We start from the raw sequence: 12,314 nt of genomic DNA, 5'->3' as shown, positions 1-12,314 counted from the left end.
TTAAGCATTTAGAACGATACATTGTTTAAAATAAGGGCACTTTACTCTTGACATTTTACGGTTTTTTCAATTTTCTGAAAAATCCTATCATTAGATTTTTTTAAAAATACGATATTCTTGCTTAACTAACGTTTCTACATAGGGATTAAGCATTTAGAACGAAATCTAATGTCAGAAAATGGCACTTTACTCTTGACATTTTTCGGTTTTTTCAATTTTCTGGAAAATCCTATCATTAGATTTTTTTAAAAATACGATATTCTTGCTTAACTAACGTTTTTACATAGGGATTAAGCATTTAGAACGAAATCTAATGTAGGAAAATGGTACTTTACTCTTGATCGGTACGTTGGGACTTTGAAAATATTCGGGGGTTCCAATCGCTCGTCTGTTGCATCATAGCGCGTCTCGGCGCAATCGACCGATTCGCTCGATCCATTATTTTCGATTTACGGCTAAAATAAATTTTTCTAATTTTTTTCAATAACATATTCCTGCTTAAATAACTTTTTTACATAGGGATTAAGCATTTAGAACGATACATTGTTTAAAATAAGGGCACTTTACTCTTGACATTTTACGGTTTTTTCAATTTTCTGAAAAATCCTATCATTAGATTTTTTTAAAAATACGATATTCTTGCTTAACTAACGTTTCTACATAGGGATTAAGCATTTAGAACGAAATCTAATGTCAGAAAATGGCACTTTACTCTTGACATTTTTCGGTTTTTTCAATTTTCTGGGAAATCCTATCATTAGATTTTTTTAAAAATACGATATTCTTGCTTAACTAACGTTTTTACATAGGGATTAAGCATTTAGAACGAAATCTAATGGAGGAAAATGGTACTTTACTCTTGATCGGTACGTTGGGACTTTGAAAATATTCGGGCGTTCCAATCGCTCGTCTGTTGCATCATAGCGCGTCTCGGCGCAATCGACCGATTCGCTCGATCCATTATTTTCGATTTACGGCTAAAATAAATTTTTCTAATTTTTTTCAATAACATATTCCTGCTTAAATAACTTTTTTACATAGGGATTAAGCATTTAGAACGATACATTGTTTAAAATAAGGGCACTTTACTCTTGACATTTTACGGTTTTTTCAATTTTCTGAAAAATCCTATCATTAGATTTTTTTAAAAATACGATATTCTTGCTTAACTAACGTTTCTACATAGGGATTAAGCATTTAGAACGAAATCTAATGTCAGAAAATGGCACTTTACTCTTGACATTTTTCGGTTTTTTCAATTTTCTGGAAAATCCTATCATTAGATTTTTTTAAAAATACGATATTCTTGCTTAACTAACGTTTTTACATAGGGATTAAGCATTTAGAACGAAATCTAATGTAGGAAAATGGTACTTTACTCTTGATCGGTACGTTGGGACTTTGAAAATATTCGGGCGTACGTGGCGCGCTCGGCGCTTCGAACAGCTCCGGTGTCCCCATTATTTTCGATTTACGGCTAAAATAAATTTTTCTAATTTTTTTCAATAACATATTCCTGCTAAAATAACTTTTTTACATAGGGATTAAGCATTTAGAACGATACATTGTTTAAAATAAGGGCACTTTACTCTTGACATTTTACGGTTTTTTCAATTTTCTGAAAAATCCTATCATTAGATTTTTTTAAAAATACGATATTCTTGCTTAACTAACGTTTCTACATAGGGATTAAGCATTTAGAACGAAATCTAATGTCAGAAAATGGCACTTTACTCTTGACATTTTTCGGTTTTTTCAATTTTCTGGAAAATCCTATCATTAGATTTTTTTAAAAATACGATATTCTTGCTTAACTAACGTTTTTACATAGGGATTAAGCATTTAGAACGAAATCTAATGTAGGAAAATGGTACTTTACTCTTGATCGGTACGTTGGGACTTTGAAAATATTCGGGCGTTCCAATCGCTCGTCTGTTGCATCATAGCGCGTCTCGGCGCAATCGACCGATTCGCTCGATCCATTATTTTCGATTTACGGCTAAAATAAATTTTTCTAATTTTTTTCAATAACATATTCCTGCTTAAATAACTTTTTTACATAGGGATTAAGCATTTAGAACGATACATTGTTTAAAATAAGGGCACTTTACTCTTGACATTTTACGGTTTTTTCAATTTTCTGAAAAATCCTATCATTAGATTTTTTTAAAAATACGATATTCTTGCTTAACTAACGTTTCTACATAGGGATTAAGCATTTAGAACGAAATCTAATGTCAGAAAATGGCACTTTACTCTTGACATTTTTCGGTTTTTTCAATTTTCTGGAAAATCCTATCATTAGATTTTTTTAAAAATACGATATTCTTGCTTAACTAACGTTTTTACATAGGGATTAAGCATTTAGAACGAAATCTAATGTAGGAAAATGGTACTTTACTCTTGATCGGTACGTTGGGACTTTGAAAATATTCGGGGGTTCCAATCGCTCGTCTGTTGCATCATAGCGCGTCTCGGCGCAATCGACCGATTCGCTCGATCCATTATTTTCGATTTACGGCTAAAATAAATTTTTCTAATTTTTTTCAATAACATATTCCTGCTTAAATAACTTTTTTACATAGGGATTAAGCATTTAGAACGATACATTGTTTAAAATAAGGGCACTTTACTCTTGACATTTTACGGTTTTTTCAATTTTCTGAAAAATCCTATCATTAGATTTTTTTAAAAATACGATATTCTTGCTTAACTAACGTTTCTACATAGGGATTAAGCATTTAGAACGAAATCTAATGTCAGAAAATGGCACTTTACTCTTGACATTTTTCGGTTTTTTCAATTTTCTGGGAAATCCTATCATTAGATTTTTTTAAAAATACGATATTCTTGCTTAACTAACGTTTTTACATAGGGATTAAGCATTTAGAACGAAATCTAATGGAGGAAAATGGTACTTTACTCTTGATCGGTACGTTGGGACTTTGAAAATATTCGGGCGTTCCAATCGCTCGTCTGTTGCATCATAGCGCGTCTCGGCGCAATCGACCGATTCGCTCGATCCATTATTTTCGATTTACGGCTAAAATAAATTTTTCTAATTTTTTTCAATAACATATTCCTGCTTAAATAACTTTTTTACATAGGGATTAAGCATTTAGAACGATACATTGTTTAAAATAAGGGCACTTTACTCTTGACATTTTACGGTTTTTTCAATTTTCTGAAAAATCCTATCATTAGATTTTTTTAAAAATACGATATTCTTGCTTAACTAACGTTTCTACATAGGGATTAAGCATTTAGAACGAAATCTAATGTCAGAAAATGGCACTTTACTCTTGACATTTTTCGGTTTTTTCAATTTTCTGGAAAATCCTATCATTAGATTTTTTTAAAAATACGATATTCTTGCTTAACTAACGTTTTTACATAGGGATTAAGCATTTAGAACGAAATCTAATGTAGGAAAATGGTACTTTACTCTTGATCGGTACGTTGGGACTTTGAAAATATTCGGGCGTACGCGGCGCGCTCGGCGCTTCGAACAGCTCCGGTGTCCCCATTATTTTCGATTTACGGCTAAAATAAATTTTTCTAATTTTTTTCAATAACATATTCCTGCTAAAATAACTTTTTTACATAGGGATTAAGCATTTAGAACGATACATTGTTTAAAATAAGGGCACTTTACTCTTGACATTTTACGGTTTTTTCAATTTTCTGAAAAATCCTATCATTAGATTTTTTTAAAAATACGATATTCTTGCTTAACTAACGTTTCTACATAGGGATTAAGCATTTAGAACGAAATCTAATGTCAGAAAATGGCACTTTACTCTTGACATTTTTCGGTTTTTTCAATTTTCTGGAAAATCCTATCATTAGATTTTTTTAAAAATACGATATTCTTGCTTAACTAACGTTTTTACATAGGGATTAAGCATTTAGAACGAAATCTAATGTAGGAAAATGGTACTTTACTCTTGATCGGTACGTTGGGACTTTGAAAATATTCGGGGGTTCCAATCGCTCGTCTGTTGCATCATAGCGCGTCTCGGCGCAATCGACCGATTCGCTCGATCCATTATTTTCGATTTACGGCTAAAATAAATTTTTCTAATTTTTTTCAATAACATATTCCTGCTTAAATAACTTTTTTACATAGGGATTAAGCATTTAGAACGATACATTGTTTAAAATAAGGGCACTTTACTCTTGACATTTTACGGTTTTTTCAATTTTCTGAAAAATCCTATCATTAGATTTTTTTAAAAATACGATATTCTTGCTTAACTAACGTTTCTACATAGGGATTAAGCATTTAGAACGAAATCTAATGTCAGAAAATGGCACTTTACTCTTGACATTTTTCGGTTTTTTCAATTTTCTGGGAAATCCTATCATTAGATTTTTTTAAAAATACGATATTCTTGCTTAACTAACGTTTTTACATAGGGATTAAGCATTTAGAACGAAATCTAATGTAGGAAAATGGTACTTTACTCTTGATCGGTACGTTGGGACTTTGAAAATATTCGGGCGTTCCAATCGCTCGTCTGTTGCATCATAGCGCGTCTCGGCGCAATCGACCGATTCGCTCGATCCATTATTTTCGATTTACGGCTAAAATAAATTTTTCTAATTTTTTTCAATAACATATTCCTGCTTAAATAACTTTTTTACATAGGGATTAAGCATTTAGAACGATACATTGTTTAAAGTAAGGGCACTTTACTCTTGACATTTTACGGTTTTTTCAATTTTCTGAAAAATCCTATCATTAGATTTTTTTAAAAATACGATATTCTTGCTTAACTAACGTTTCTACATAGGGATTAAGCATTTAGAACGAAATCTAATGTCAGAAAATGGCACTTTACTCTTGACATTTTTCGGTTTTTTCAATTTTCTGGAAAATCCTATCATTAGATTTTTTTAAAAATACGATATTCTTGCTTAACTAACGTTTTTACATAGGGATTAAGCATTTAGAACGAAATCTAATGTAGGAAAATGGTACTTTACTCTTGATCGGTACGTTGGGACTTTGAAAATATTCGGGCGTACGCGGCGCGCTCGGCGCTTCGAACAGCTCCGGTGTCCCCATTATTTTCGATTTACGGCTAAAATAAATTTTTCTAATTTTTTTCAATAACATATTCCTGCTAAAATAACTTTTTTACATAGGGATTAAGCATTTAGAACGATACATTGTTTAAAATAAGGGCACTTTACTCTTGACATTTTACGGTTTTTTCAATTTTCTGAAAAATCCTATCATTAGATTTTTTTAAAAATACGATATTCTTGCTTAACTAACGTTTCTACATAGGGATTAAGCATTTAGAACGAAATCTAATGTCAGAAAATGGCACTTTACTCTTGACATTTTTCGGTTTTTTCAATTTTCTGGAAAATCCTATCATTAGATTTTTTTAAAAATACGATATTCTTGCTTAACTAACGTTTTTACATAGGGATTAAGCATTTAGAACGAAATCTAATGTAGGAAAATGGTACTTTACTCTTGATCGGTACGTTGGGACTTTGAAAATATTCGGGCGTACGTGGCGCGCTCGGCGCTTCGAACAGCTCCGGTGTCCCCATTATTTTCGATTTACGGCTAAAATAAATTTTTCTAATTTTTTTCAATAACATATTCCTGCTAAAATAACTTTTTTACATAGGGATTAAGCATTTAGAACGATACATTGTTTAAAATAAGGGCACTTTACTCTTGACATTTTACGGTTTTTTCAATTTTCTGAAAAATCCTATCATTAGATTTTTTTAAAAATACGATATTCTTGCTTAACTAACGTTTCTACATAGGGATTAAGCATTTAGAACGAAATCTAATGTCAGAAAATGGCACTTTACTCTTGACATTTTTCGGTTTTTTCAATTTTCTGGAAAATCCTATCATTAGATTTTTTTAAAAATACGATATTCTTGCTTAACTAACGTTTTTACATAGGGATTAAGCATTTAGAACGAAATCTAATGTAGGAAAATGGTACTTTACTCTTGATCGGTACGTTGGGACTTTGAAAATATTCGGGCGTTCCAATCGCTCGTCTGTTGCATCATAGCGCGTCTCGGCGCAATCGACCGATTCGCTCGATCCATTATTTTCGATTTACGGCTAAAATAAATTTTTCTAATTTTTTTCAATAACATATTCCTGCTTAAATAACTTTTTTACATAGGGATTAAGCATTTACAACGATACATTGTTTAAAATAAGGGCACTTTACTCTTGACATTTTACGGTTTTTTCAATTTTCTGAAAAATCCTATCATTAGATTTTTTTAAAAATACGATATTCTTGCTTAACTAACGTTTCTACATAGGGATTAAGCATTTAGAACGAAATCTAATGTCAGAAAATGGCACTTTACTCTTGACATTTTTCGGTTTTTTCAATTTTCTGGAAAATCCTATCATTAGATTTTTTTAAAAATACGATATTCTTGCTTAACTAACGTTTTTACATAGGGATTAAGCATTTAGAACGAAATCTAATGTAGGAAAATGGTACTTTACTCTTGATCGGTACGTTGGGACTTTGAAAATATTCGGGGGTTCCAATCGCTCGTCTGTTGCATCATAGCGCGTCTCGGCGCAATCGACCGATTCGCTCGATCCATTATTTTCGATTTACGGCTAAAATAAATTTTTCTAATTTTTTTCAATAACATATTCCTGCTTAAATAACTTTTTTACATAGGGATTAAGCATTTAGAACGATACATTGTTTAAAATAAGGGCACTTTACTCTTGACATTTTACGGTTTTTTCAATTTTCTGAAAAATCCTATCATTAGATTTTTTTAAAAATACGATATTCTTGCTTAACTAACGTTTCTACATAGGGATTAAGCATTTAGAACGAAATCTAATGTCAGAAAATGGCACTTTACTCTTGACATTTTTCGGTTTTTTCAATTTTCTGGGAAATCCTATCATTAGATTTTTTTAAAAATACGATATTCTTGCTTAACTAACGTTTTTACATAGGGATTAAGCATTTAGAACGAAATCTAATGGAGGAAAATGGTACTTTACTCTTGATCGGTACGTTGGGACTTTGAAAATATTCGGGCGTTCCAATCGCTCGTCTGTTGCATCATAGCGCGTCTCGGCGCAATCGACCGATTCGCTCGATCCATTATTTTCGATTTACGGCTAAAATAAATTTTTCTAATTTTTTTCAATAACATATTCCTGCTTAAATAACTTTTTTACATAGGGATTAAGCATTTAGAACGATACATTGTTTAAAATAAGGGCACTTTACTCTTGACATTTTACGGTTTTTTCAATTTTCTGAAAAATCCTATCATTAGATTTTTTTAAAAATACGATATTCTTGCTTAACTAACGTTTCTACATAGGGATTAAGCATTTAGAACGAAATCTAATGTCAGAAAATGGCACTTTACTCTTGACATTTTTCGGTTTTTTCAATTTTCTGGAAAATCCTATCATTAGATTTTTTTAAAAATACGATATTCTTGCTTAACTAACGTTTTTACATAGGGATTAAGCATTTAGAACGAAATCTAATGTAGGAAAATGGTACTTTACTCTTGATCGGTACGTTGGGACTTTGAAAATATTCGGGCGTACGCGGCGCGCTCGGCGCTTCGAACAGCTCCGGTGTCCCCATTATTTTCGATTTACGGCTAAAATAAATTTTTCTAATTTTTTTCAATAACATATTCCTGCTAAAATAACTTTTTTACATAGGGATTAAGCATTTAGAACGATACATTGTTTAAAATAAGGGCACTTTACTCTTGACATTTTACGGTTTTTTCAATTTTCTGAAAAATCCTATCATTAGATTTTTTTAAAAATACGATATTCTTGCTTAACTAACGTTTCTACATAGGGATTAAGCATTTAGAACGAAATCTAATGTCAGAAAATGGCACTTTACTCTTGACATTTTTCGGTTTTTTCAATTTTCTGGGAAATCCTATCATTAGATTTTTTTAAAAATACGATATTCTTGCTTAACTAACGTTTTTACATAGGGATTAAGCATTTAGAACGAAATCTAATGTAGGAAAATGGTACTTTACTCTTGATCGGTACGTTGGGACTTAGAAAATATTCGGCCGTACGCGGCGCGTCTCGGCGCTTCGAACAGCTCCGGTGTCCCCATTATTTTCGATTTACGGCTAAAATAAATTTTTCTAATTTTTTTCAATTACATATTCTTGCTTAGATAACTTTTTTACATAGGGATTAAGCATTTAGAACGACATATTGTTTAAAATAATGGTACTTTACTCTTGTGATTTTTCGGTTTTTTTTGATTATTTTGAAAAATAAATTTTTGTAATTTTTTTAAATACGATATTCGTGATCAGTGAACGATTTCACATATGGATTAAGCATTTAGAATCGTGCGGAAGCGTTATTAAAAAAGTTTACTCGATGCGATGGGACTTTGAAAAGTTTGTGAAAATTTTCATATTGGGAAAAAATGTGTAATTTTTTGTCTAGTTTACGGTAATGTAATTTATTTTAATGTTTACTATAAATTTTTTTTTCGTTCGTTCACGCGCTATGTTACAACAGCACGGCCGGGCGGTCTGTTGCCGCGGCGGTTTACACTCATAAGCGCGCGTGCTATTCGGCCGGCGGCGCCGGCGTCCTTGCCGGCCGTTCGGTATCTATAAGAGATACACGGTCCGTGCGAGGCGGACGGAGCAGAGCGGGTTTTGGGCCAATTCTACGATCTCGGTCGAGAAGCTGTCTCAGAGCTCCTTCGGGGCTTCGGTCCTGACTGTTTCGTGCCGTTTACGTTACGGACTTTTCTCCACACAGCGTGGCCACGGGTCGGTGTCTTTGACCGAATGGCCCATATGTGGCAAGCCCTACGGGGTTGGTTACCCGTATGCACTTTGTATGTATACTCGTACTCACTGAGCAATCGACTCTTCTGTCCGAGCGATGGAAAAATTTTTTAAAATGCATCTGTAAGATTTGGAAGCAAATCGTACCAATTGAAAACTGTGGCTAAAATGAATAGCCCAGTGGAGAGAGAAAACTATCAAAAAACTGATTTTTTAAATCAAGAGGTGTCAGAAATCGAAATGCCTAGCGCGAGCGGAAGAACACGCTTTCTCGCCAGTCCAGCATGTGTCCTGTCCGTTCTTCCTCGGCTTGCCGATTTTGCCCAGATCAGAGGTTTCGTGCTTCCGGCGGTCAGAAGATCAGCGTGAGCGTACGCGCTTCCACGACTATGGCATCACCCATGTACTTTTTCCTTTGAATATATTTGAGTACATAAAAAATATTAAAACATATAGAGAGAACTGTGTCTTGGATCTTAAAAATTTGTCAATAGCGATGATATATTATTACTTAATTTGAAGTATTTGTACGTTTTAGCTGGGACGTACATTTATCTTACAAGATGTTAATAGCGAGACTCTTGAAGATAAAATTATCTTGTGATTTTATGAAGGCAAAGATAGAAACGTACGAAGCTGGCGTACGTAGAAAAATGTGATTTTATGATAGAACAAAAATATAATACGTACGTTTTTGGGCGTACGGTAAAATATCTGTATGGTAGAAAAATGAAAGAAATTGAGCGTTAAAGAAGATATGTTACAAGCGCGGAATGTGGCAAAACTTGTACATATTTGAAAGAGAAAAGTGGTGTGTCGACCTGACATATATATATGAAACAGGCGACGATGGAAAAGGATTTAAATTTTGTCCATTTTATATATACATATTGTATAGTTCCCTGGTTGATCCTGCCAGTAGTCATATGCTTGTCTCAAAGATTAAGCCATGCATGTCTCAGTACATGCCGTATTAAGGTGAAACCGCGAATGGCTCATTAAATCAGTTATGGTTTCTTAGATCGTACTAAAATTTACTTGGATAACTGTGGTAATTCTAGAGCTAATACATGCAAAACAGAGTTCCGACCAGAGATGGTAGGAACGCTTTTATTAGATCAAAACCAATCGGTGGCGGGTGTTTACACTCGTCCATCGTTTGCTTTGGTGACTCTGAATAACTTTGTGCTGATCGCATGGTCTTATAGCACCGGCGACGCATCTTTCAAATGTCTGCCTTATCAACTGTCGATGGTAGGTTCTGCGCCTACCATGGTTGTAACGGGTAACGGGGAATCAGGGTTCGATTCCGGAGAGGGAGCCTGAGAAACGGCTACCACATCCAAGGAAGGCAGCAGGCGCGCAAATTACCCACTCCCGGCACGGGGAGGTAGTGACGAAAAATAACGATACGGGACTCATCCGAGGCCCCGTAATCGGAATGAGTACACTTTAAATCCTTTAACGAGGATCCATTGGAGGGCAAGTCTGGTGCCAGCAGCCGCGGTAATTCCAGCTCCAATAGCGTATATTAAAGTTGTTGCGGTTAAAAAGCTCGTAGTTGAATCTGTGTGTCACAGTGTCGGTTCATCGCTCGCGGTGTTTAACTGGCATTATGTGGTACGTCCTACCGGTGGGCTTTGCTCTTCACGGGGCGGTCCAACTAATATCCCATCGCGGTGCTCTTCACTGAGTGTCGAGGTGGGCCGGTACGTTTACTTTGAACAAATTAGAGTGCTCAAAGCAGGCTACCTTCGCCTGAATACTGTGTGCATGGAATAATGGAATAGGACCTCGGTTCTATTTTGTTGGTTTTCGGAACCCCGAGGTAATGATTAATAGGGACAGATGGGGGCATTCGTATTGCGACGTTAGAGGTGAAATTCTTGGATCGTCGCAAGACGGACAGAAGCGAAAGCATTTGCCAAAAATGTTTTCATTAATCAAGAACGAAAGTTAGAGGTTCGAAGGCGATCAGATACCGCCCTAGTTCTAACCATAAACGATGCCAGCTAGCGATCCGCCGAAGTTCCTACGATGACTCGGCGGGCAGCTTCCGGGAAACCAAAGCTTTTGGGTTCCGGGGGAAGTATGGTTGCAAAGCTGAAACTTAAAGGAATTGACGGAAGGGCACCACCAGGAGTGGAGCCTGCGGCTTAATTTGACTCAACACGGGAAACCTCACCAGGCCCGGACACCGGAAGGATTGACAGATTGATAGCTCTTTCTTGATTCGGTGGGTGGTGGTGCATGGCCGTTCTTAGTTGGTGGAGCGATTTGTCTGGTTAATTCCGATAACGAACGAGACTCTAGCCTGCTAAATAGACGTAATTATGGTATCTCGAAGGCTCTCGGCTTCTGCCGGTGGGGTTTTTACTACCAACGTACAAACAAATCTTCTTAGAGGGACAGGCGGCTTCTAGCCGCACGAGATTGAGCAATAACAGGTCTGTGATGCCCTTAGATGTTCTGGGCCGCACGCGCGCTACACTGAAGGAATCAGCGTGTGTTCCCTGGCCGAAAGGCCCGGGTAACCCGCTGAACCTCCTTCGTGCTAGGGATTGGGGCTTGCAATTATTCCCCATGAACGAGGAATTCCCAGTAAGCGCGAGTCATAAGCTCGCGTTGATTACGTCCCTGCCCTTTGTACACACCGCCCGTCGCTACTACCGATTGAATGATTTAGTGAGGTCTTCGGACTGGTGCGCGGCAATGTTTCGGCATTGCCGATGATGCCGGGAAGATGACCAAACTTGATTATTTAGAGGAAGTAAAAGTCGTAACAAGGTTTCCGTAGGTGAACCTGCGGAAGGATCATTACAATGTTCCAATATATCTCAAAGAGAGAGGAGAGGAGGAGAGAAAATGAATTCGATTAGTTTGTGGATAAGAATTCATATAAAAAAAAAAGATATTGTTGAGCCCGCCAGATCATTCGTGCGTGATTTACACGGCCAGACGTGTGTACTACACGTATTAGGCCTTTGATCTGCGTTGCGTAGGCCACAACAAATCTTTCAAAGAGAGAGAGATATATGTGTTGTTGGGGTTTGTGATTATGAAGGTGCCCCAACGCACAAAAATATATAAAAATGTACAAAGTTGGGATGTGGTGTGGTGGAGAAGAGTTGGGCCCGACCAGATCATTCGTGCGTGATTTACACGGCAGACGTGTGTACTACACGTATTAGGCCTTTGATCTGCGTTGCGTAGGCCATCTTCCTTCCAAGACACACACGTGTTGGGGTTTGTGTGATTTTATGATAGTGCCCCAACACGGAAAAATAAGCGTACGAGAAGAGTTGGGCCCGACCAGATCATTCGTGCGTGATTTATACACGGCCAGACGCGTATTATATTACACGTATTAGGCCTTTGATCTGCGTTGCGTAGGCCATCTTCTCGATAGAGAGAAAGCCAATGTATTCTTTTTTCTTTCTTTACACACACACACACAGTTGTAGTAGGACAGGGAGGGA

The 12,314-nt window shown here is 36.0% G+C and overlaps 1 non-coding gene across 1 annotated transcript; it reads left to right on the top strand.

Annotated features, from left to right (window-relative positions):
- Positions 1-9,734: 9,734 nt before the first annotated feature.
- Positions 9,735-11,655, top strand: LOC143262918 (small subunit ribosomal RNA). Its single transcript, XR_013036544.1, has one exon. It is a non-coding gene; the product is annotated as a small subunit ribosomal RNA (ribosomal RNA).
- The last annotated feature ends 659 nt before the right edge of the window (positions 11,656-12,314 follow it).

This window comes from Megalopta genalis, unplaced genomic scaffold (genome assembly GCF_051020955.1).
Source record: "Megalopta genalis isolate 19385.01 unplaced genomic scaffold, iyMegGena1_principal scaffold0242, whole genome shotgun sequence".
Lineage (NCBI taxonomy): Eukaryota > Metazoa > Arthropoda > Insecta > Hymenoptera > Halictidae > Megalopta > Megalopta genalis.
The sequence above is the reverse complement of the archived record's forward strand: the minus strand, read 5'-3'. Positions and strand labels throughout refer to the sequence as shown.